A 26,293-nucleotide genomic window follows, 5' to 3' on the forward strand; every position below is an offset into this window, starting at 1 on the left:
TACAGAGTGATTACTATTCAGTTCATTGTTTTATTGTTGGGGGGCTGTTATATACAGTATATTTATGTACTGTATATCTCTATCCTTTTTTATTACTTCTAACTTCATATGTGCTTTCTGCTTATCTTAATTTCGTAATTCTTTTTTTCTTCAATTTGTTAATATTCTTCATATTCCTTTCTCCTTTTAATCTCCCTACTCACCTTTTTATACCCTTCACTTTCTGCTTCCCTTTTTTTCTTCATTAGTGATGGGCGAATTTGCGCCATTTCGCTTCGCCGAAAAATTCGCGAATTTCGCGCGAAACGGCGAAAACTTTGTGAAATTTTTTGCGAATTTTTACCGCGAATTTTCGCGGCCGTTTAGCGAATTTATTCGCTCGGCGCGAATCGCGCAAATTCGCCGCGAATTCGCACCTGGCGAATAAATTCGCCCATCACTATTCTTCATTTGAAAAAGGTATTATTTCTTCTCCTCCATTTTCTTTAATGATATCAAATGTATTCATTTTTGTGATTTCCTTTTCAATTCTCTGTTTAAACATTTCACAATCACAAGCATTTTGTTAAAAATATGAATTTTCTACTGCTTTTATATTATACTATTATAAGTACATAATGGAACAAATATAAATGCTAAAAAATCCAAAATAATTATAATTCTTTATAGAATACTGCCCATATTTATTTTACCATATGAGCAATGCAGTAATATAGTACAGTTTCCACAGCTCTTGCAGTTTATAAAGGACAGACTCTAATCTGCAGAAATTACTTCCCCTAAACCAAAGAGACCAAAGCTTCAAAATAAAGATATATAATATTTTACACAATCCACACAAAAGAACAGCCAAACATATGGGCAACTTGCATAGATATGTATGTTATAAAAGTAACTTTTTGACCTTGGGAACATACTTATACCATATAGTCCTTAACTTAAATTGTAGTCGCTCTATACACTAATACCTATTTTATGTTCAGAGCCGGGCCAACCCAGGCAGGTGCCCTAGGCAACCTGGCCGGCCACGGGCCGGCTGAGTGCGCGCTCAATAGCGCAGAAACACATTTACACAGAGGATAGAAACGGCAGTCTGGTAGAGACGGGACCGGGCATAGGGTAGGCGACTGAGCAGGTACGTGCCTGGCGCCCCCCCAGCTTTGTGCCCTAGGCACGTGCCTACTCTGCCTATCCCTAGTGTTGTCACCCGGCTGGTATTTTACCGGCCTAGCCAGTAAAACACCAGCCAAGGCCAGGGCCGGTATTACAAATTTACCGGCAATGTAGCTGCCGGTAAATTTGTAATAAACCTAAAAAAAAGCCCGTGGCCTGCCCCCAGCCTGCTCAAAACTAACCTTTTTTCCTGGGCTTTTTGCCAAACGCGTGCATAGCCAATAGTGCGTCATGGCCCCGCCCCCTTTTGTGTCACAACCCACCCTTTTAACCCTCCCCATCCACCTGCCGGTGAAGATTTTTTTAAAGGTGGCAACCCTACCTACCCCTAGTTCCGGCCCTGTTTATGTTTATTCTCTTGTCTGCTAGGTCCAGATGTACTGTACATATTTTTAGCTTAAAGTGTATCCAGATATATACCTTCTACACAGATCTTGAAAAATCCACAGTTTTACATTTTGCTGCAGCACTGACAATATTAGAAGCCAAGCTGATTAGATGTTAAGCTACTGAAGCTCTGTTCTACCACTGCCAGTGCCTTTGGCAATGTAGTAATTTATTCAATTTGCAATGATTGACAAATGGAAGCCTACGTTAATCCTTTGATTTCCCTTCCCGAAAATCTCTGTTCATGCTAAATCACATTGCTGAATTAGTAGTCTAGAGTGCCAGACTTTTAGAAACAATGGCAGACTTTAATGGACCTTATAGCTAATTTCATCCAAGAGCCAGAAAATCCCTTAATACTTAACATCGTTTAGTATGTGTGACCTTCATTTTTCATGATGGTATAAATTATGGGGCTGTGATAATAAAAGTATGACTTTTCTAAAACAGCGTTAAACCAAATATGCAAAGTCAAAATATTTGCATAAATAGTTGTTTAAAAAATAAATAAATAAAAGCCATTTAAGAACATTGCATTAACAAAAAAAATGTTGGTTTGTTGGATCAGTAAACACACTGTAGTTTGCCAATTAAAAACACACACAATTAAACCTCAGACATTGATAATCGTATTGCCTTTAAAATTCAATAACTTTGTGAATGGCTTCTTATTTTAAACGAGACTGAAGCTAATTGTGATAAAAACTATGGTGACTGTAAATATGTTTTTACTGAAACAATATGTGCATTAACAGTTATAAAAACAGCCATAATGCCAAACCACAATATAAACAACAGGACACATATTTCAACAATTACTTGTAGGTCTGCTGTCTTAATATACTGGATATATGCCAGAGCCTGGCATACAAAGTGTACCGTGTTTATTCTAGAGAGAGAATTCAGCACAAGAAAACTGTTTTAGAAAAAGACTTGTGTTTGTATTAGATGTGTTAAGAAGATAGACCTTAGCAGTGGACCTTTTACATGTTGGAGTACAAGCAGGGATTAATCCCAGATGAATAAAATAGTGTGAAGAAAAGGAGTTGTAGTCAATGAGTAGAGAAATATGACCTCTGAAAGTGGCAAGGCAACTTATATATATTTAATAACGTGTACATATATATTTATATAGCATAAAAATTAGTCGGCACTCATATTACAAAAAACCCAAAGTGGCTGGGTGCAGTCATAACATATATTGCTGTTCGATTGATTGATTTTCTCTGTAATAATAAAACAGTACCTTGTACTTGATCCAAACTAAGATATAATCCATCCTTATATTGGAGGCAAAACAACCCTATTGGGTTTATTTAATGTTTACATGATTTTCTAGTAGACTTAAGGTATGAAGATCTAAATTACAGAAAGATTCGTTATCCAGAAAACCCAAAGCCCCGAGCATTCTGGATAACATGTCTGATACCTGTATAATACCTGTATAATACCTGTATGTATGTGTGTGTATATATATATATATATATATATATATATACATACAGTATACACACGTAGTTGGCCAGCTTAAATACTGTATATTGCAATATATGGACAAACAATCCCTGTTTTGCTTAAAGGGTAAGGCATTTTTCAGTAGCAGTATGCACAAAATATATTGATAATGGGTTGAGTGCAGAGTCTCTCTCTCTCTCTCTCTCTCTCTCTCTCTCTCTCTCTCTCGCTCTCTCCACACACATATATATACACATATATATATAACATAGTAACGTAGTAAGTTAGGTTGAAAAAAGTCCATCAAGTTCAACCTTTTAACTTTTTTTAACCTGCCTAACTGCCAGTCTATCCAGAGGAAGGCAAAAACCCATCTGAAGCCTCTCCAATTTGCCTCAGAGGTTGAAAAAATTCCTTCCTGACTCCAAAATGGCAATCGGACTAGTCCCTGGATCAACTTGTACTATGAGCTATGTTTCATAACCCTGTATTCACTCACTTGCTAAAAAGCCATCCAACCCCTTCTTAAAGCTATCTAATGTATCAGCCTGTACAACTGATTCAGGGAGAGAATTCCCCATCTTCACAGCTCTCAATGTAAAAAACAACCTTCCGAATATTCAGCTTTTCTCCAATCCATAGGTACCATACCAGATGAAAGTGAATCTGAAAATCAGAAATAGGGGCTGGTCTAAAACTGAACTAAGCTCTGTAAGAACGCAGGGTGTATGCCATCAGGTCCAATACTGATAACGATCAAAAACTGCAGTCTATAAGGCCAGTCTCAAATGGCCAAAGTCTCTTGGAATATAGCCCCCAGTCCACAAGGGCCCAAATATCAAGTTACAAAAAATTATACTCCAAAATGTTCTATTCAATGTTAAAAATCAATATTTATTGAATACAAAATTTAAAAAAGTAGGCATACATACATCAATGGGTCAAATTTCGAATTGAAAAAACTTTGAAATTCGAATTCAAAAACAGAAACCGAAATTAAGTTGAAGTTTTTTTTTTGGTCGAATAGGTCTGTTTTTGATTGAATAGGTCCGTATTTGCCGAATTAGAATCGTACAAATTGAAGGAATAGCGCATTAGATCGAATTCGATTCAAAGTTTTCGATTGACTCTAAATAGGTTCTGGGAAGTCCCCCCATAGGCTAAAACAGCAAATTGGCAGGTTTTAGATGGCAAATGTTCGAAGTTACATTTTTTAAGAGACGATACATGATAAATTTCGATATTCGAATTTTTTTCGAATCTAATTGGGACTATCCTCTAGTCGAAGTACACAAAAAATAGCTCGAAATTCGTACTTTTTTCATTCGAAAATTCACCTCGGCCTTTGATAAATCTGCCCCTTAATGTAGATTAATATTTTGAAAAGAAATTTTTTAGTGTCAGTATCACTTTAAGAACTGACAAGTGGATCACACCGTCTCCCAATTTATCCAGTACTCAATTCAGCACAGTCTGAAAACCTTTTGGTATTAGTTGCTATGGATCTATTTGTTTTTTTTTTTAATTGTGATGTGTTTTCGCTTCCTTGATGAGGGTAAAGGGGTAATGTGGCATATTGTGTAAGACTGAAAAACACATTTTCTACTGCTTAAGTACAAATACAAACAGAAACCCATAGAGGCTACCTCTGTCCTAAATATCATTCAGTCAATCACTTCTAATACACAGTATCAGCGTTCAAATATTTTGTTAATTTAAACGCAGGGATGCTGCATTTCTAAGATGAGCAACTTCCCCATTTTAGCCATGTGTGATATTCAATTTGAAAATCATAATTGTCCTTTATATGCCGTTATCAAGAGACTTTAAATAAATAAGACTATATACATGACTAGAAAAGACTGAATTTTAATGTCTATAATCATTATTCATTGTGCCATTGAAACTGTAAAAATTATAATAAGTCCGCACATATTCATGACTGGTTTCTGCACCATACGCTTTGCTACTTCAATTAAAAGTGATTTCTACTTGGGTGAAACATTTTTTTTCCCTTCAGCAATATGATATTATTGTTTTAACACCAAATTTTATTTAAAGCATCAAATAAAAATGTTTTACTTGTGACTAATTCAATAACCTGTTGATTCTTTTCATCCATACTTAATAAACCAAGCTTTTCTACTGTTTAGAAATGGACCCAGTAGTGCCCCATCCTTACTTAATCATCCTGAATGCACATCCTTCTGGTTATTTTCTCTAAATGAACATTGTATCTAGTGATGGGTCAAAAAAATGGCGAATGTGCTCCGACGTCCAAATATGGATGCTGGGGACCGGCGGCGTTTTGCGAATTTTCGCCATTTCGCTGGAAATTTCGGCAAAGCGAAACACCCCAAATTCGCCCATCACTAATTGTATCCTATGAATTACTTTTTTGTTTTTTACTTTAATTTCACTGATTATTCTCTGTTGTTTTATACCTGTAATCATTCTAAAGTGGCATTTCCCATAGATAATCTGTGCAATATTCTCTTTCAGGTGTAATAAATCTAGTATCCTTTTTCTAATCAAGCAATTCTTTGGAAATCATCCGACTGACAGAATGTTGGTACCTGTGCAAACTGCAGCTCACAGCCTCGTCTCCTAGTAAGTCACATTTTGCTTTTTTTATCCACAGTAGAGTTACCTATGGAATAAATATTCATTTAGTACGACATAATGGGAAATAATTGAGTACATCAATAGTCTCTTAATAGTTTTTGCTTGGAGAAGCTCAAATTTAGTTGCTCTTTAAAACATTTACATTGCACTTCTTTTACTGAACCTAGTAAACAAACGATTAGAACTGACTCCAATGCTTTTGAGTCATGAATAAACTAAACACAGCGAAATATAACAGTCTGCAATTTTACTTTTCTTGCTTATAATGGATGAAAGTTGAGGGCAATGGATCATTCACCACCACTTAAGCACCTACAAGACTGTCATTGATATTAGTCAATATATCAATACTGTAAAAGTACAAAATTACACTAAAAACTAAAAGTTCTTGTAATGATAGGCTTAGGCAATGTCATACTACTAGCTTTTATCTTAACTGCATGCCCTTTATAGTGGGTAAACCAGTGGCAAATATAGGTATTTAAGAAGAAAATTAGAATAAGAGTGGATGAAAAATGGAAGAGTAAAAGGTTTAATGCAACATGAAAGATTGCTGATAATTAGTGTTCTTTGACATTTTTTATAAATACCCTATGGTTCTATCTTCACATATTTTGTCTGAACAAAAGTTTATGCCATTGCAAAGAGATAAATGTACCGTATGTATAGTTAAGCAAGCAAACCTTAGAGTCTGTATCTGCCAATGTATAGACACATATATATGATTTTTAATGTCCATTTACTTTATATACTGGTAGGCTTTGGAAAAGTTTTATTGAATATGGTTCCTCTGAGGAATTCACTGTGGCTAGAGTTAAAGGGGACCTGTCACCCAGACATAAAAAACTGTAAAATAAAAGTCCTTTTCAAATTAAACATGCAACCCAAATATTTTTTTCTATTTAAACATCCGTACCTTGCATAAACACGATTTTGGAATAATGCAAAGCTTATCTTAATAACAGTGTCCACAAAATGGCGTCTGCCTGCTTGAGGTGATTGTAAATTCCATGACTAAAAGAAACACTATAGAAATAATTTACATAGTGTAAGTGACATTTAGGGGCAGATTTATCAAGGGTTGAAGTGAATTCTAGGGAATTTTGGAAAGTAAAAAAATTCAAAATTCGAAGTAATTTTTTGGATACTGAGACCATCGAATAGGATAATACGACTTCGATTTTACTTCAATTCGAAGTAAAAATCGTTTGACTATTCGACCATTCGATAATCGAAGTACTGTCTCTTTAAAAAACTTTGACTTCAATACTTCGCCAACTTAAACCTGCCGAAGTGCTATGTTAGCCTATGGGGACCTTCCAAAGCTTATTTCTAAGTTTTTTGTATTCGAAGGAAAATCGTACGATCGTACGATAAAATCATTCGGATCATACAATCGGACTACGATCGGAATACGATCGTACGATGCAAAAAATCCTACGAATTTGACTTCGAATTTCGTAGTATTCAATTCGATGGATGAATTTCGAAGTATTTTCCACTTCGAAATTCGACCCTTGATAAATCTGCCCCTTAGTTTCCTTGACTATCATCATAAAATAGGATCTGGAATTGTGTGACAGGTCCTCTTTAAACTGGAATTGAATTTAAACATGGAAGTCTTTGCTTCAGGGGACTCATAGAAAGAGACATTTACAGAATTAGGTACTTTATCCTATTGCAAGAAGCTAATGGTGTGGTTCTCTGATGTATCTGTACGTAATCCAGCTGTAGAAACTAAGAGAAGGAAGACATGGGATTGTATGTGCAGGTTTGGAGAGACCCATACATTGAGGAATTCTGGGAGATTTAGTAGGAAGGTTGTGTGCTGCAGCTAAAGGAGGTAATTTTCAAAAAAAAAGTATATAATAAATAATCTTTTAACCTACAGTACAGGTGTTGTTAAGACAAACCTTGCACCATCCCTGAATCATTATCTTTGATAGGCCAGTGGAATGAACAACCCTGACAAAATGCATCAGCATAATTAGATAATAATCCAAGAACACAAATTAAAAAGAAAATACACACTTCCTTTATGCAGTGAATGGCAGCTGGTAACTAGAAATGAATAAAAATTTCAGGAAAACTGTAATTTATAATACAGTATATGTGACATTTTCATTGTATATATATATATATATATATATATATATATATATATATATATATAAAATTTTATTTTGTTGCATTGCCCAGATTGTATATGTAAAAATAAATGCCTTATGTAGACATGAATGCTGGGACATTAGCATTATAAAGCCTATATCCAACTATATTTTTGTATTTGCTTGTGGGCATCCTTCAGCTACTTCTTGCTTCTTGACAGTTTCTGATCATTTAGCTCTTGAATTAATGCATCTATTTTTACAGAGTTTCTAAATTAAGTGCAGCTTGTGTGCAGCAGGACCATTCTTGTGTACTTTCATGAAAATGGAAACTCAGTGGGTGAAATCTTGTCCTTGCATGTGGATAAGACATTCGTCCTCTCCAGGGAGCTTCCTGACAGAAAGAAATCCAACTCCGCTGTGCTCTTCCTTCCTTTTCGCCATTTGCCAATGTTCTGTTCCAGTTACAAATAAAAAGAATGAAACAGATATATAATTGAACACAATGGGGGGGGGATATTGTAATTGAAAACACAGTTTTTAGACTTTCACTGGGTTCTAAGGGGTCAATTAGTATAGTATTTAAGTTTAATTAAATTTATATATCAAGTACAATTTTAGTTTGGCCAAATAATCAGTCCCTTGAAGCACATCTATTGCATTATTATTGACTTCTACGAAAAAGACCCACTTAATAGCATATGTCATCGTAATCCAGTATTTCGGTCACCATGGGACCTTGATCAAGGACACAGACACTAAAGTTTATGTGTGTGTATGTGTGTATGTATATATATATATATATATATATATATATATATATATATATATATATATATATATATATATATATATATATATATATATATTCTGTCTCTATATTAAGGGTTCTAATTACTAACACTTGAATCAATTTAGATTTTAAGAGGTTTTCTGGTTGAATATTCAGCTCAAAAAAGGAACGGAAATGTTCCAAAACTTGCTATGATTATCTTAGTTAGTCAATAAAGGTATTACCTTTACACCAATTTATTTATTTATTTTGCCCTGTGACTGGCTAACAAGGAACAACAACTTTACCTGGAATTCATAGTTTCAAAAAGCTCTAAAACCACTAAAATGAGAATGCTGATAAACCTGCCCCCAAGACTGAATCTGAATTCTCAAATTTCTTTGCATAGTAACATAGTAACATAGTAACATAGTAAGTAAGGTTGAAAAAAGACACATGTCCATCAAGTTTTTTTTTAACTACCTATCTGCCAGGTGATCCAGAGGAAGGCAAAAAAACCCATCTGAAGCCTCTCCAATTTGCCTCAGAGGGGGAAAAATTCCTTCCTGACTCCTGACTAGTCCCTGGATCACCTTGTACTTTGAGCTATCTCCCATAACCCTGTATTCCCTCACTTGCTAAAAAGCTATCCAACCCCTTCTTAAAGCTATCTAATGTATCAGCCTGTACAACTGATTCAGGGAGAGAATTCCACATCTTCACAGCTCTCACTGTAAAAAACCCCCTCCGAATATTTAGGCGGAACCTCTTTTCTTCTAATCGGAATGGGTGACCTCGTGTCAGCTGGAAAGACCTACTGGTAAATAAAGCATTAGAGAGATTATTATATGATCCCCTTATATATTTATACATAGTCATCACATCACCCCTTAAGCGCCTCTTCTCCAGCGTGAACATCCCCAATTGTGCCAGTCTTTCCTCATAGCTAAGATTTTCAATACCTTTTACCAGCTTAGTTGCCCTTCTCTGTACCCTCTCTAATTCAATAATGTCCTGTTTGAGTGATGGAGACCAAAACTGTACGGCATATTCTAGATGGGGCCTTACAAGTGCTCTATACAGTGGAAGAATGACCCCCTCCTCCCTTGACTCTATGCCCCTTTTAATACAGCTCAAGACCTTATTTGCCCTTGATGCTGCTGTCTGGCATTGCTTGCTACAGCCAAGTTTATAATCTACATGGACTCCAAGGTCCTTTTCCATAATGGATTTGCCTAGTGCAGTCCCATTAAGGGTATAAGTGGCTTGAATATTTTTACATCCCAGGTGCATGACTTTACATTTATCAACATTGAATCTCATTTGCCACTTAGCTGCCCAGATTGCCAGTTTGTCAAGATCATGTTGCAAGGATGCCACATCCTGGATGGAATTAATTGGGCTGGATAATTTTGTGTCATCTGCAAACACCGATACATTACTTACAACACCCTCCCCTAAGTCATTAATGAACAAGTTAAATAAAAGTGGACCCAATACTGAGCCCTGGGGGACCCCACTAAGAACCTTACTCCAAGTAGAGAATGTCCCATTAACAACCACCCTCTGTACCCGATCCTGTAGCCAGTTTCCTATCCACGTGCAAACGACTTTATTAAGCCCAATAGACCTTAGTTTATAAAGCAGTCGTTTGTGGGGCACAGTATCAAACGCTTTGGCAAAATCCAAATAGATCACATCTACTGCCCCCCCACTGTCCAGAATCTTACTTACCACATCATAAAATGATCACATCATATATATTTTTTAGGTCTCCTTCTCACTGCTTTCATTAGCAGTGGATTGATTTTGCCTATTTGTGGATTTAATAACTGAAATTAAATCCATGTTTTCACATTATGTTTAAGTACTGTATATTGCACAGCACTGCAGCATATATTGCCATTATATAAATGTGTAGTAAAAATAATACAAAATCACTATCATCATCATAAAGTGATGCATGTTTTTACATAAATGTGTCTTTATCATGCCTTCTCAGATAGGCTGGACCATTGTTTTGTTCATGTGTTTGACCCAACCCAAGCTGAACATTGCTGTAAAGGGTGAGCAGAAGGTGGTAATCTTTCAGTTCTTAATACCTTGAATGAGTTTATAGTTGTAGTGACACATTCCTATAACGTCTCACTGTCACTTTAAAATCTAAATTACCTGTAAACTTTGCACAAACTATTTATTCTAACATAATTTCAGACAGATCTGCTTTACTCTGATATATTCTGTAATTACCATTTAAAAGCCTCTATACTTCCTTGGTTTATCCTTTAACTGGCACAGTATAATGTTTTGCAGCCTAAAAGATTCTTGAGTAATGTTTCTATTGAGAGTTTTATGGCCCAGTTCAATTATTTGTTTTTCTTGTTGGTTGTATTGCTATGATTAATTAGCTGTTAGGAAAATGTGCTCATAAAAGCAGTAAGTCACAAAGTTCTTGGCAAATTCATTGATTACTGCTACCTTGAAATATTGCCACAATTTGTGTTCATAGTCATTGTTTGAATTGAAATATAAAAACAGAGCACTTTTCCATTGAATGTATTACTTTGATAACACAACATGAAACCAAGTGCACTGGCAGCTGACTGCCTACTGGTTATGCAACACTCAAAATTTTACGTTAAAGAAACACTGTTATTTAAATATTGATAAAATGAGAGTTGGGAACAGCCATTTTAAGAAGCAGTTAATAATGAACAACTATCAAGGGAATATTATAACTGGGAAAGTGCTTTGAAACTCCAGTAAAATAAATAGTGTGGAAGCAGGCAATCAAATTTAATTAAAAACAGTCTAAAAATAAATTATGCAGTTGAACAATCGAAATGGTTGTTCCATTTGCAGGTAATGGTGCACCCCTAATCACTACTCGTATTGGAATAATTATTATTATTATTATTTATAATAATATTAATAATCAAATTTATTAAATTATCATTATTAGAAGATGAATGTCCCTGGAAATGCTTCATGACCAACAAAATATTTATTACAGTCCAGTATATAATTTCAGGAATTCAACAAGGCAAAAAGGATTTATTTATCCAAAAAATTATATCTTATCATCTCTCTCTCTCCAGAGGGGTTATCTGACAAGTTGCGGTTGCCATGGTCAGTATTGGTAGTAAGAGTTGTCACACTAGTTTGACGCATTTTGAATTTGCTGGCGTCAATACGCTGGCGTCAGTACTCTGAATTACACTGAAGTACGCAAAATTTTTCGACAATTTCACAAATGTATTTGCTGGCGGCGAAACGTGGATATTTGCCGCCAAATAAATTCGCCCATCACTATCTATAATAAGCATAAATTACAAAAACTGAGCATGATGGAGCCAAAAGAGGTAACACATTACAAACTGAATTTTTTTTCTATAATCATGCTGTTCTAAAAGTTCATTTATTATATCATATTAAAATACATGACCCCACATGGAGCCTAACAAGTTTCATGCTTACCTAGCACTTAATCATAGCAATTCCAAAAGACAAAACACATGTCCATATACATATATATACATTTTCAAAAAAAAAACTTCCATCAGTAAAACCAATTTTCATTATTGAATCAACACCTCATTATGGTACTCCAGACCAGCCCATTCGACTATAAGATCATTGCACCTATCTGATTCTGAAAGATCCATGTTCAGGGGCAAAACTAGAACAAATATAAAAACATTATAACTGTCATCAATGTATATCAAGTACAAGTTGTCTACATATCCATTATACAAAGCAGGTCACATCAAAATTCATTCCTAATGGCAGCAGTGTCTCTAAGTAAAAGATCCAATATACTTCTCGCCTCACCCCATGGTTTAAAGTTACAAAAAAATCCACATCTGTGTACAGAATAGGAAGACATTTTTTTGCAACTTGAACTATTTTATACTGTCTGCTGTATCTCATAATAAAAGATACCTTATCATAAATGTCTATTTTGTTTCTTATTTTTGGGGGCCAAAAGTTTATCCCTATCCATATTAGCTGCTCTCAAAAAGGCCTTGTTAATGTTGGTTTTATCATAGACTCTCTCTCTTAATCATATCTCTTGCTAGGTCATAGAATTCTCTGTCAGTGGAACAGTTCCTTCTCAGTCTAAGGAACTGTCCCACTGGTATTCCACCTATCAAGTTCTTAGGATGGCATGAATGAGCATGCAGCAGAGTATTTCATATATGATATGATATCATAAATGGACTTTTTTGACAGCATGAATATAGAGATTTTTTTTTTTTGGATTATAATATGACAGTTGGTTGCCTAGATTTCCTTACCCACTTGACCACGTTGAGGTTGGACGACTGGTTGACAGGTAGCCCAGAAGGTATTAGTATTATGCTCATATGTTATTTGCATGTGTTAAAATAATGTATTCTTACCTTGAATTAAAGCTGCAGCCTGTTCAATTCTTGACTGAATGTGATATTTTGGTTTTACATTTTAGTTACTTGCCACTTGCAGCTTTTTTGAAAAATTTGATTCTAAAACTTCCATTACCCCACTAAAGAAGGGAAGCAATGATAATACTTAATATATCAAGGTGTATGCATACTGTAAGGGACATATTTATTATGCTGTTTAAAACGAAAAAAACTGAAAAAAACAGGTTTTTCTAACTTTACTCCATGTAAACGCCAGATTTGACACTGTTATTTTACATTGCCTTCGGCTGCAGTCACTCTAAGAAGAAACGTGTAAAAAAAAATCTCCTTTTTTTTTTTACACAGCGAAGCCTGGTGATCTATGGTGTACTATCCCACTGTTTTTTACACAGCATAATAAATATGCCCCTAAATTTTGAAAAGGCCTTTTTATAAAAAAAACTAAAGATTAAAACAGCAGGCTTGACTTGACTCCTTCAAATATTTCCTATATTCTCTCCAAATTTATTTAGTCAGGCTTCAGGATAACTATGGTAGACTCCAGATGCTGTTCATAGTTTTCCTAAATGCTTTTAGGTTGTTTAGGTTCCGTGATTAAACATTTCCAACAAGCAAATAAATAAAGGTACATATTTTTCCACATTTTACTCTATAGTTGAAGCTTGAAAGAAGAAAGTACTACTCCATCAGTGAGAAGTTTTAAACTACTTAAGATTAAACATACATAGCTGACTGAATTGCATCAGTAATTCTAATTGGGCTAATGTGTTGGATTTTTCATTAAATAGAATTTGACAGATGGAGGGAGGTCACAAGAAAAAAGCAAAGGCAAAGTGAATTTGTGTTTTAACACTTGCATGTGAGGTTGGGACCTGACCGTCTTTTTACTGCATAAAAAGCTACATTACTTAAAAGAAAAAGTTTTTGGAGAAAGGAGATCTGGTATAAAAAAAACCTGAAGACTCAGAATATATTCTTTTATCAATATTTATTGAATCAATTGAATAAGCCAGTAGAATTATTCAGCAAGTTGGATCAATTCCATCAAAGTTCAAATAGTTGGAAATCCTACAGGAAAGCTTTGATTAAGTTGCCCCTAAGTAGTTTATTTAACTTTAATCTGAAAACATATGCATAAATAGATTATTTAAAACAAAAAAAAAATAATTTTGAATTATTTAAAGTTGTTGCTGTGTGGCCCAGACCCTTTAAATAAGTTAAAGCCGATTATCTCTTTTTAACAATTATAAGACTCTTGAAAGAAAATACAAAGCATGTACTTATAGACATAAAGGCATAATACTGTCAAATATAATTTTTTTAAATATAATTACCATGCTGTTTACAATTATTTCCCTAAACCATAACTCTAGTTTTGTTATGATCATTTACATACTAGGTATTTCAATGAATGTAAAAAAAAAAATCATAGCAATAATTGCCCAGCTTCCAGTTGATTTTGTTTCAAATATAGCTAGTCATAAATAACTTATTTTATTTTGTAATTTACATTATTCATCTCACTACATCCTTAGGAGCAAATTCACTAACCTGCGGAAATTCACCAGCGACGGCATTGCTCACATCGCCACACTTCGCCAGGCGAAAATTCGCCAGTACAACGCTAATTCACTAAAATGCAAAGTTGCATCCAGGGCGCCGAACGATGGCGAAGTTTTTAAATACGTCCATTGAAATTTAATTTCCCGCTGTATGTAAATAAGCCCACGCTAGCGCAACTTTGCTTTGTTTGCCGAATTAACGCTAGCGTTAGCTTATTTGCATATGACGGGAAATTACATTTCAATGGACGTATATTTTGCACCAAATACATTACACTTCACAAGCCCAGGGAAGCTTAATAAAAGATGTCCTTTTTTTCTATAAAGAATAAACGTATTTTATCATGTATCAGAATAAAATTGACTTTTGGGTACTGTATGAAATCCATCCATTTCATTTAAAACAGCTATTTTCATAGTTGTTATAAATCCCTCAATTCAGCTTATGTCTTCAGGATGAGTTATTTGTGGAGATAGTAGAACCTCATTTTCCAAGCACAACATATTTAAGTGATGCACCCAGTTCTGGTTCAAGAAAAGTTGTAAAAACTTTCAAAATCCCTTTGTTTTCTATCCTTCATTTCTCAAAAGCTAGGATTCTACATATCTTCCAGGCTTTCACAAATTGATGTTTTGCCATTTGTCTCTTAGAGATTTTTTTTCCAAACATTTCCATAAACATTACAAGCTTAACTCTCTAATACATAAGTATTTCAGAAGTAATTATATTTCAAGGTTTTGAGTAAAATGTCACAAGAGACTTGTTCTACATTCAACTCCCTGGAAAATTCAGTTTTCTAGATAACCTTTCAATATCCATGAAGCTATTTACACTTACAAAAGATTTAATAATACTTTCAGGCACCATGAAATGTTTTCATCTTATTTTTTTTATTTTTTGTTATTTTACTTTTAAGTTTTAACCATCTTAATAGCGGTTTGCAATGCAGCAGCAATGATGACAAATGTTTTAGAGCAAGAGAATGTCATACTGCAGATCCATTTAAGCCACAATAAGGAAAAGTGGGAATGTTTGGATTTGGGTTTCAGGAGATTATAAATCTACAAACTACAAAAGCTGGGGATTGTAATAGGTTAAATATCATACCAATATCCTTCAGAAAACCTGAAATGATTATTATACAGTATTAAATTGTCATGAGCCCCACTTAAGTTTGGGCACAGGACAAATGCTATACCATATGTTATCATATGTCATATGCTACTGTATTATGTTTTCCAGTTCAACTAATCAACATAAGAGTCACCATAGCTGGCACTTAAATTTCAGGGCAAAGATCAATAAATTGTACCAGATTCTGCTATGCCATTATGAAAACAACATGTATTTTGTCTGCTTTTCTGCAATAGGTTGTTAAATCTGTATGCAAATGTTAAAACAGTACAATGTTGTCTTCAAATTTTATCCATTTTTGAAGGAAAGGATGGAGGATGAAATATTTTAAAACCATTATACAAAACACAGCCTTTGTGAAATATGCCTCATCTTTATCTACCTCACCTATATCAGCTGGCATGGTGTTGTGGCTTATATGAGGAAGATATTAGGAATACATGCCCATAGATCCCCCCCCCCATTCATAGGTTAAGTAAGACATATTTATGATATATTGAAGCACCTTCTTAGATGGACTGGAAGTCTATGCATGATTTTAGGAAACACCTTCTAATACATTTTCTTTTAGCACTAAGGGAATGCAATTCATATGATAACAATCTTGTAGAATAACATGTATTATGATTCTCAAAGTTTATAGATATTTCATATTTTACCAATAAATATGATTTAAAAATCATTATTTTACCCAGTAAATATTTCACAGACTAGGGCATAGCAAAAAAGATCAGTGATAATGGTTTGGGTAAAAAACTTGGGGAAGGAGATTTATGAACTGGACAAAAGTGATTAATGACCTGAGGTAAAGATAGATGAAAAAGGGCATCAGGGTTAGATTGATGATGGGTAGAGTTGAACAGAGGAGGGGAACACAGCAATAAAGATAAATTGGGGATTTGACAATTAATGAACTGGGAGATTAATTAGGAAGCAATAGGTTTAAACTCTCCATTCATTTCTATGGGATTTTGAAAGGCGTATTTATCAAAGGACGAATTTTCACTTTCACCCATTGATAAAAACTCTTTTAAAAATCCTATAGAATTGAATGAAGAGTGATGGACTGTGGCGACCTCTAACTTCACTCTTTGATAAATATACCCCATAGTCTCTAGCGGCAACTGGAAATACCTTAATAATGACCATGTGCTCTTTCCTCTTTTTATACAGAATGCGGTGTACCCTGTCTTTTTCCTCTTAGTTGGTAAAATAAATATTTAAAACAAAATATATTAAGTTTAAACTTTCAGAAACTAGTTGCAAAGCATAAAATAAGTTCATTTTAAGGTCATGCAAGACATCTATAAAGATAATGGCACATACTGTACCTGGACTCAAAACTATGGGAAATTAGTAGGGAGTTATGAATGAATTCAATAAACATTTCATAGAATAATGTTATTACTGGTAATAGGTACAGCAATTACCAAAAGTACTTAGAGATGTTAGCCAAGCAAATCACACATTCATGCCAAGCATGGGAAAGCTGCCAATTATTCAGCCAGCCAAAAAATAACTCTCTTCAAAGCCTCAAATCAGTTAGAATCAATTGCAAAAGTTTATCCTACTAAATCTTTTATTTGCTGAACAGACATTGATGGATTCATGAGATCCTGTATGTTCAGATTTGGGAACTGTCTATTCTTAGCTTATGTGAGCTAATCCAAATACTTATTTTACACTGGGGGGCCCCTAAGGCAGCAGTCCCGGTGGGCCCCACTCCAGACCCCCCTCCCCCCAGTTTGATGCTAAATGAATGTACTGAGATTGTTTGTGTGTGCACTTTTTCCATACTTCATAGAAAGCACTATTTCTTTCAAATGCTCAAATAGATGGCTTAAAAATATCTAAAATTGTCCATACGACTGTTTTGACTTGTGTGGAAACAACTGACAATACAAATACTGTTTTTTTCCATCCTGAGGACACAGTTATTTTCTGTTCAAATCAACCAGGAAGTATAGGGGCCCCATAAGGCCCTAGTTAATGAGCAATATGTATTGGTAAAACAAGACAACCTCTGAATATTTGTGGGGCCCTGAAATAAATTTGCTGTGGGGCCCAGTAACATCTAGTGATACCACTGATTTCTGTGCAAGTTAGCACCTCTGGTTGTCCTTATAGCCAAAAATAAGAAATGGGAAAATAGTTTAACTCCTTATGTTATTTTGTAGAGATAATAAGAATTTTTTTTCCTACATACCATGAGATGTAAAAGCTGACTTGAGTCTAAATTAATCATAAATCTATAGAAGCTTACAACAAAACATAATGGAAGACCTCTAAACCTTGGTAAAGGCTACCCCCTCTGGATGGTCCATATATTTTCTCAATATCAGAAATTGCTAGTGTCACTGAGACAGCAGATTTTCAAACTAAAAAAGTAAAAAATCCCTAATGGGAGACTGACTGTCATTATGTATTATCATTTAATTTAAACAGGATCTCATGAATCCATCGGTTGCATAAGGTTAACAGTATGAAAACATCACACAGTAATGCTTACATAGTAATATTAATAACGAAAAACTTTCCGTAAAAAAGTTCACTCTGAATTCTGTGATTCTAATTATATAGTATTAGAATCATGGTCTTATATGTATTGCTTTATTTTATTTTGTTTTATTAAGTTGAATTCCTCGATGTATACATAATAAATATCTAAGTAGAACAACACTGAACACCTGCCGGTGATTTGTACCTGTTATTGAACTCACAAAGCCCGGCGCTTTGGCACTTGAATTCCCAGTTTCCTTGTATTTGTGATAATGATGAAGTGTTATGGAGCACTTTCTTAGTAGGCAGGCTATCACAGTTGACACTCAATTAAATTAATAGCCCACATTGGGGGAAGTCTATTTATAGCAATGAGCAATCTAAGTAGCCTGATCAATGGAGCATATGTGACAGCCAGCTCTTCCAATGCAGAACAATATCTGTAGCAGAACTTAAAAAAAAATATGATGCTGCTGCCTTGTGGACTAAAAAGGCATGGTATTTTATTATTTCCATGTTTTCAGCACTGAAATGCACAATGCCTTATTAGCAGAGTATGTTGTTTTATTGGCTAGTTATTTTTAATGAAGAAAAGAGCCAAGCTCCAGACATCACGGAATAAACATGTCTTATTGTTGGAAAGACAATGCGGTCAGTGATTCTATTTTTTTTATGATTCTATTTTTTTTTTGCAGTCCTATGTGCATATTATCGAAACATATGTAATGACTAATAGATGGAATAGCACATCTACATCTGGTAATATTATTTTTCGTTCTCTGACAAAAAAATAGCATAACATCTGCACTCAGTTCCCCCAATCAGCACAGATTTCTTTGTTCCCCCATCAACATTGATTCTTTAAATGTATCTATATCATCCTTTACAGTCTTATCCATTCATCTTTGGGGGTTATTACTTAGCATAAGCCAAATTTAGACTGAAAACCCATAGCAAAATCAGTTGTGGCCTGAGCTCCTCACCACCCCAGAACTGTTACAAAGTCTGAACTAAGTGACTCTGTAGATTTATTTATTGATCTCAATTATAACTAGCTACCACACGTCTGTATATGTATACTATATAACAGTAATTCACCAACTCTGAGACTTAGGGGCCGATTCACTAACTTCGAGTGAAGGATTAGAAGGTAAAAAACTTTGAATTTCGAAGGTTTTTTTGGGCTACTTCGACCATCGAATGGGCTTCTTCGACCTTCGACTACAACTACGACTTCGAATCGAAGGATTCGTAGTAAAAATCATTCGACTATTCGACCATTCCATAGTCGAAGTACTGTCTCTTAAAAAAAAATCTTCGACCCCCTAGTTCACCATCTAAAAGCTACCGAAGTCAATGTTAGCCTATGGGGAAGGTCCCCATAGGCTTGCCTAACTTTTTTTGATTGAAGGAAATTCCTTCGATCGTTGGAATAAAATCCTTCGAATCGTTCAATTTGAAGGATTTTATCGTTCGATCGAAGGAATTATCCTTCGATCGCTTGATCGAACTATCTGCGCTAGATCCTTCGACCTCGAAGTCGAAGGATTTTAATTCCTAGTTGAATATTGAGGATTAACCCTCGATATTCAACCCTTAGTGAATCGGCCCCTTAAAGTAGTAGCTTCAGATACCTAGGATGTAGACTTGTTAAACTAAGAGATGCTTTATTTAAAATCATATGCATTAGTTGAGAACTAATCCCTAAAAGCAAAAATGGCTAAAAATGCCAAATTCTGTATATTGAACTTAATGCACCAACTTAAAGGTTCAGCAACAGTAAAGATCCAGGCATTTAGAGGCACATTAATTAAAGGCACATTTTTTTAAACTCTATTCAATTTCAATGTACTTGAAATTTGACTGGGGTTTATTTATAAAACAAATAGAATATCTAAAACTTGGAGGAATATTCCTGACCTAAAAACTCGAATCAGATTCAAATCGAATTCAACTAAACTGAACTAAAATGTCAGGAGGTCTACTAACATGTCCAAATTGGTCAATGGACCTCTCCTATTTAGTTATACGTGAACTCAGCAGGTTTTATGTGGCGTTTAGTGGAATTTGAGTTCATAAAGGGCCAGAGTGTGATAAATCAACATTCGAATTAAAACTCAAATTGAGTTTGGATAATTCAAAATTCGAATTTTTGACCATAAATTTTTGTTGAAAATTTGAATTCAAATTTGAATTTTCAATTTGACTCTTAATAAACCTGCCCCTTAAAGTTGAGTTGTGCACATGGGGTTTACCAACTTGGATTTTGTTAGGTGTGTCAAAGGTCAAATTTATGTGAATTTGTTTTTACTCTAATAAATTTGAATTTATTAATATGGGAGGTTTTGATTAAATAATCCCGACCCAAAATTTTGAATCGACTTTGGATCAAGTTTTCCCCCTGAAAAAAGCTTGAATCTCAGGAAGTCAATTAACATATTGAAATGGTTCAACAGACCTCTGCCATTGACTTGTAAATTTACTCGGCAGGTTTTAGGTGGCAAAAATTCGAATTAGAACTTCATGGAACTTCATGGCCGAAGTGTGATAAATCTCACATTCAAATATATATTTGAATTGGGATATTAAAATTGGAATGTGTGAATTTTGACACCCAAAAAACTATTTGAAAATTCGAATTGTATTAAAGGGATACTGTCATGGGAAAAAAATGTTTTCAAAATGAATCAGTTAATAGTGCTGCTCCAGCAGAATTCTGCACTGAAATCCATTTCTCAAAAGAGAAAACAGATTTTTTTATATTCAATTTTGAAATCTGACATGGGGCTAGACATTTTGTCAATTACCCAGCTGCCCCATGTCATGTGACATGTGCCTGCACTTCAGGAGAGAAATGCTTTCTGGCAGGCTGCTGTTTTTCCTTCTCAATGTAACTGAATGTGTCTCAGTGGGACATGGGTTTTTACTATTGAGTGTTGTTCTTAGATCTACCAGGCAGCTGTTATCTTGTGTTAGGGAGCTGTTATCTGGTTACCTTCCCATTGTTCTTTTTTTGGCTGCTGGGGGGAAAAGGGAGGGGGTGATATCACTCCAACTTGCAGTACAGCAGTAAAGAGTGATTGAAGTTTATCAGAGCACAAGTCACATGACTGGGGGGCAGCTGGGAAATTGACAAAATGTCTAGCCCCATGTCAAATTTCAAAATTGAATATAAAAAAATCTGTTTGCTCTTTTGAGAAATGGATTCCAGTGCAGAATTCTGCTGGAGCAGCACTATTAACTGATTCATTTTGAAAAAATGTTTTTTTCCCATGACAGTATCCCTTTTACTAAAATTATTATTTTAAAGGAACATTGTTATTTTAAAGGAACAGTTCAGTGTGAAAATAAAAACTGGATAAATAGATAACCTATGCAAAATAAACAATGTTTGTAATATACTTAGTTAACCAAAAATTTAATCTATAAAGGCTGGAGTGAGTGGATATCTAATATAACAGAACAGAACCCAACTTCCTGCTTTTCATCTCTCTAACTCTGAGTTAGTCAGCGACTTTAATGGGGGGCCACAAGGGACATAACTGTTCAATGAGTTTACAATTGATCCTCAGCATTCAGCTCAGATTCACAACCTACATTTATGACCCATGTGCCCCCCCCCCCCTCAAGTCACTGATTAGTTACTCTGGTAACCAGTGGAACTCGAGAGAGCTGCAAAGCAGGAAGTAGTGTTCTGGCTATTATGTTAGACATCAAGTCACTCCAGCCTTTATACATTACATTTTTGGCTAACTATATTAGAAACATTTTTAATTCTGCACAGCCTATTTAACACTTTTTTACTTTGATACTGAATAATTCCTTTAAAAAGTCATATCAGGCAAATAGACTTTTCCCCACTGTCCAGGATACAAGCTGTTGAATCAGGTTGCATTGCACATGGACATTAATTAGTGGTCATTTTGAGTTATGAGATTCTCATCCACTGTGCACAGGTATTTTCCAGATTCTGCAGTCCTTCAGGTTTGCTGGCTCAGAGAGTCACAGGTTTCACTGATATTATCAGCAAGTAATGAGGAGGTAGAAAGAAAAACTTTAAAAAAGTATTTTATGACCATATGCTGTATTTAATTTAGCCCTTGCTCTGGACTCTCACTGTGTCCTCCATAATCTTTGTTCTACCCGTGGCCATTGGACCTGCTGCATTTATTGTTATTACCATGAAATAAACTGCCTTATTTCCCCTGTACACATAGAAAAACATCAAATACCAGCCTAGGTTTAATATTACAATCCAGTGATATTTGAGATTTAAAAAAAATGTGCTGGTTATGCAGTATGTGTTTCTATTAAGCTTGTGCTATAATTGAGATGTTTACTGCTCTTCTGCTCTTTACTTCCTTTCACCATATGTTTGCCATCTACTGACACAAACAATAAATTTAGTTTTACTTTTTTCCCTACATCAGCATTCTTTCAGTGATTTTATAGCTCTTGAAAGACTGCCCACGATTTTATTTTCCACTTTGCTAAAAATTGAAACAGAGGACTTTAATTTTCCAAAAGAAAAAGAAAATTGCCAATAACAAATAACGTTCCTGCCAGGAACATAACAAAAAGGCTAAAAATTACTCACAAATCAGAATCAAATATATAGTCTATGGATATTCATTTATTTATAAGAATTATGTAGCACAATCTTAGGGCAAATCAAAACAAAAAAGTATACTAAGATGTGCACTTAATTGATCTTATAGCATCTTACATCAACTAGGGACCAGGCAGAAGAGTTACATGCCTAGGGTTCTAGCGCCCTCCCCCCACAAACTCTACAGCTGAACTCTGGGCAGGTGCCTCTTCTATCTGCCTCTACTTTCAGCCCTGTCTGAAATATAAGAAAAATCTCTCTAAATCCAGACCATTTTAAACATAATAAATATTGTTAGCAGTGCCATAGAGACATGACAAAAAGCAATCATTGCTTCTTCATTGCAGCACCAACCCCCCCCCCCCCTGCAACCACTATAATGTAGCAATGGTTCAGGAACACACACACAAGCTAGTCTGAATCAGAGAAATTGCCACTAACCTGATATGTATATATACTAACTATGGATAGAGGGATGATGAGGATAGAGATAGCGATAGATAAAGATAGATAGCACTGTGTCTGCAAGTTAGCATGGGTCCATTTCACTATAAATCTGTGAATATTTCATTCAGTTCAAGCTCATTTTTTGTAGAGGACACATTGTTGCTCTACCCATGTTTCTGAACTACAACTCAGTGTTTTGTAGCATTCCACTGAAAGTTAAAGCATAATGGAAGCTAAAAAAAATATGCATGTTAGTAATAAGGTACAATGTTTTCTCTGGGACTAATCACCTATAGCAACCAATCAGCAAGTAACAGTTGCTGGTCACTTCGTTTAAAAGCAAACTTTTGGGTTATTTTTAGGTTAAAGCAAACTTTGAACCTTTTATTACTTGTGGGGCTTTGTTTTCTATATACACAAGTGAGCATATTAAATTCGTCTTCCTACCACAGAAGATTGTACCTTCCTAGATCCAGGGTTACATAGTTGAAATAAGACCATCAAGTTCAACCCCTGCAAATGAATCCCAGCATCCATACATACACACACTCTGGCCCCTCCTTACACTCACAGAAACTATATATTGTATACTCATACACTAACTATAGATTTTAGTATCACAATAGTCTTGGATATTATGCTTGTCCAAGAAATTATCCAAGCCAATCTTAAAGGCATTAACAGAATCGGCCATCATTCCACAACCTCACTGTCCTCACTGTGAAGAACCACCTACACTGCTTCATATGAAAGTTCTTTTCCTCTAGTCTAAAGGGGTGGTCTCTGGTGCGGTGATCCTCTTATGGGTAAAAAAGGCCCCCTGCTATTTGTCTGTAATGTCCTCTAATGCACTTGTAAAGTGTGATCATGTCCCCTCTCAAGTGTCTTTTTTTTCCTGAGAAAATAACCACACTCTACCCTTGACAGTCTACCCTCATAAAAAGTCTTCCATCTATCTAACCAATTTAGTTGCACGTCTCTGCACTCTCTCCAGCTCATTTATATCCCTCTTAAGGACTGGAGCCCGAAACTGCACCGCCTTACCAAGGACCTATAAAGAGGCAAAATTATGTTTTCATCCCTTGAGTTAATGCTCTTTTTTATGCAAGACAGAACTTTATTTGCTTTAGTAGCCACAGAATGACTATGCCTGGAATTAGACAACTTGTTATCTACAAAAACCCCAAGATCCATCTGAGTTAAGGAAAATCCCAACACACTGCCATTTAGTATATAACTTGCATTTTTTAAGTGCATAACCTTTAATCAACATTTTATCTTTATCAACATTTATCAAGATCTATTACGCATAAAACCATGCTGGCACAAACTCATAGTATTATGATTAGCAATGAAGACCAGTATCTTATCCCTTAATACCCCTTCAAAAAGCTTTCCTACCACTGATGTCAGACTAATTGGACTATAGTTTTGAGGCTGAGAACGGGATCCCTTTTTAAATAGCGGCACCACATTAGCAATACTCCAGTCTCTCGGCACTGTGACAGACCTCAATGAATCCTGAAAAATTAAGTAAAGGGGTTTGGCAATCGCAGAACTAAGCTCTCTAAGTCCCCTGGTCCAGGACCTTTGTATCTTAACATGTTCTTTTGAATTTCCTTGTGCGTGAAACATAGTTGTATTACTAGGATTGAGACTATTAAGAAGGAAAACTTCATTAACCCCATTCCTCCTTTGTGAAGAAAAATGAAAAATAAGGCTTCAGAATCTCTGCTTTTTTCTATTCTCATCAACCAGTTGACCCCCCTCTGATATTTATGGTTCCATCCCTTCCCGCTTAATTTTTTTACTATTTACACATTTTTAAAAAAAATACTAAAAACTGCTTGCTGCAACCTGTGTCAATAAATGCAGCAAAGGTGTGGTAACACCATTTTGATTCAAAAGCATTCGGACATGTTGGACATAATTGTGTCAGACACATCTGCCACTTATGGCTGCATATCTGCCTCATTCAAATTCTCAAATCATGGGCAAAAATATGCTGCATTGTTTGTAAAAAAAACAAAACATGGCAACACACATATAAAATTGCACTTTGCATGCTGAACTTGCAGCTGTAACTTAACCCTTTACATGTTATCCATGTAAATAATTTGTCCAACATGCTCCTTTTGATATTTGACATGTAAAAACTAAGAAAGAAAATAAGTGTGTTGTATTGAATCTAAAAGGATCCAAATTTATGAATGCCAATACTGGTTAAATCTGTTGGTTTTTCTATCTGAGGGTTTGAAACATGGCTTGTTGTACCTAACTTGGTTCAGATCTGAAAACCTTCATTCAATATAAAAAATAGGAGCCTCCTAATTTCATCATGAATAATTATCTTAATGATGCTGCCATGGAAAGAGATTACTAATACACCAAATCATGCTATATCCATGCTTTAGGGACTCTAAATAATGATTCTTGTGTATGTAACATGTGTTCAGTGTTTTAACCTGAATATAATTTAAAATAATATACATTTTACACTTTCTTTCGAACTTTAAATGTATGTTTTATTAAACATGATACAAGAAATAAGACTTAAGTAACCGAGATAAGAACATTCCAGTTGAGTACCAGTAGATGGCGATGTGGAATACCATAACCATATATTGTATCTGTCAAATGCATGAAACACCTGCCATTTGTTTTTATCTGCATCAACATCTCTCCTACTGAGGGTCAATAAAAAGAGATTTCATGCTTTTATTTTCTAACAGGACAAAAAGACAGTACAGAACATCACACTCAGCAGTGATTGTAGTTATCCACCAGCAGGGACTCACTAATTTATTTATTCCTTTTCTCCTCATTCGAAATGAATTTGTATACATAGTACTTTATAATGAGAAGAGCATCGCTGAAAAAAAGGAGAAATAATAGGTCCAATTTATGTACATATGCTATGAATCAAAAAAAAAGTTTTTTCCTTCTTTAAAGATAAAAAAAACAAGACTGCTTTGCATTGGGTACAATGTCTGTAAACACATAATAGCATATCATTAAAACAAATTAGCTTTAATAAGTGTCAGGCTTTGGTATGTTTAAATCATGCTGTTGCAAATGATTTTTATGTATCACAACACATGCTCTTTCTATCTAC

At 35.0% G+C, this 26,293-nt stretch overlaps 1 protein-coding gene across 47 annotated transcripts in view; it reads left to right on the top strand.

The window, feature by feature from the left end:
• Positions 1–26,293, top strand: part of ptprd.S (protein tyrosine phosphatase receptor type D S homeolog) — a 998,444-nt gene that overhangs the window by 331,869 nt on the left and 640,282 nt on the right. For all 47 annotated transcript variants that reach the window (XM_041574091.1, XM_041574084.1, XM_041574101.1 and 44 more), the window contains one exon: positions 5,518–5,625. The gene's annotated coding sequence lies outside the window, so the exon portion shown is untranslated. The remainder of the gene's footprint in view (positions 1–5,517; positions 5,626–26,293) is intronic.

The sequence above is a fragment of the Xenopus laevis genome, chromosome 1S (assembly GCF_017654675.1).
Source record: "Xenopus laevis strain J_2021 chromosome 1S, Xenopus_laevis_v10.1, whole genome shotgun sequence".
Lineage (NCBI taxonomy): Eukaryota > Metazoa > Chordata > Amphibia > Anura > Pipidae > Xenopus > Xenopus laevis.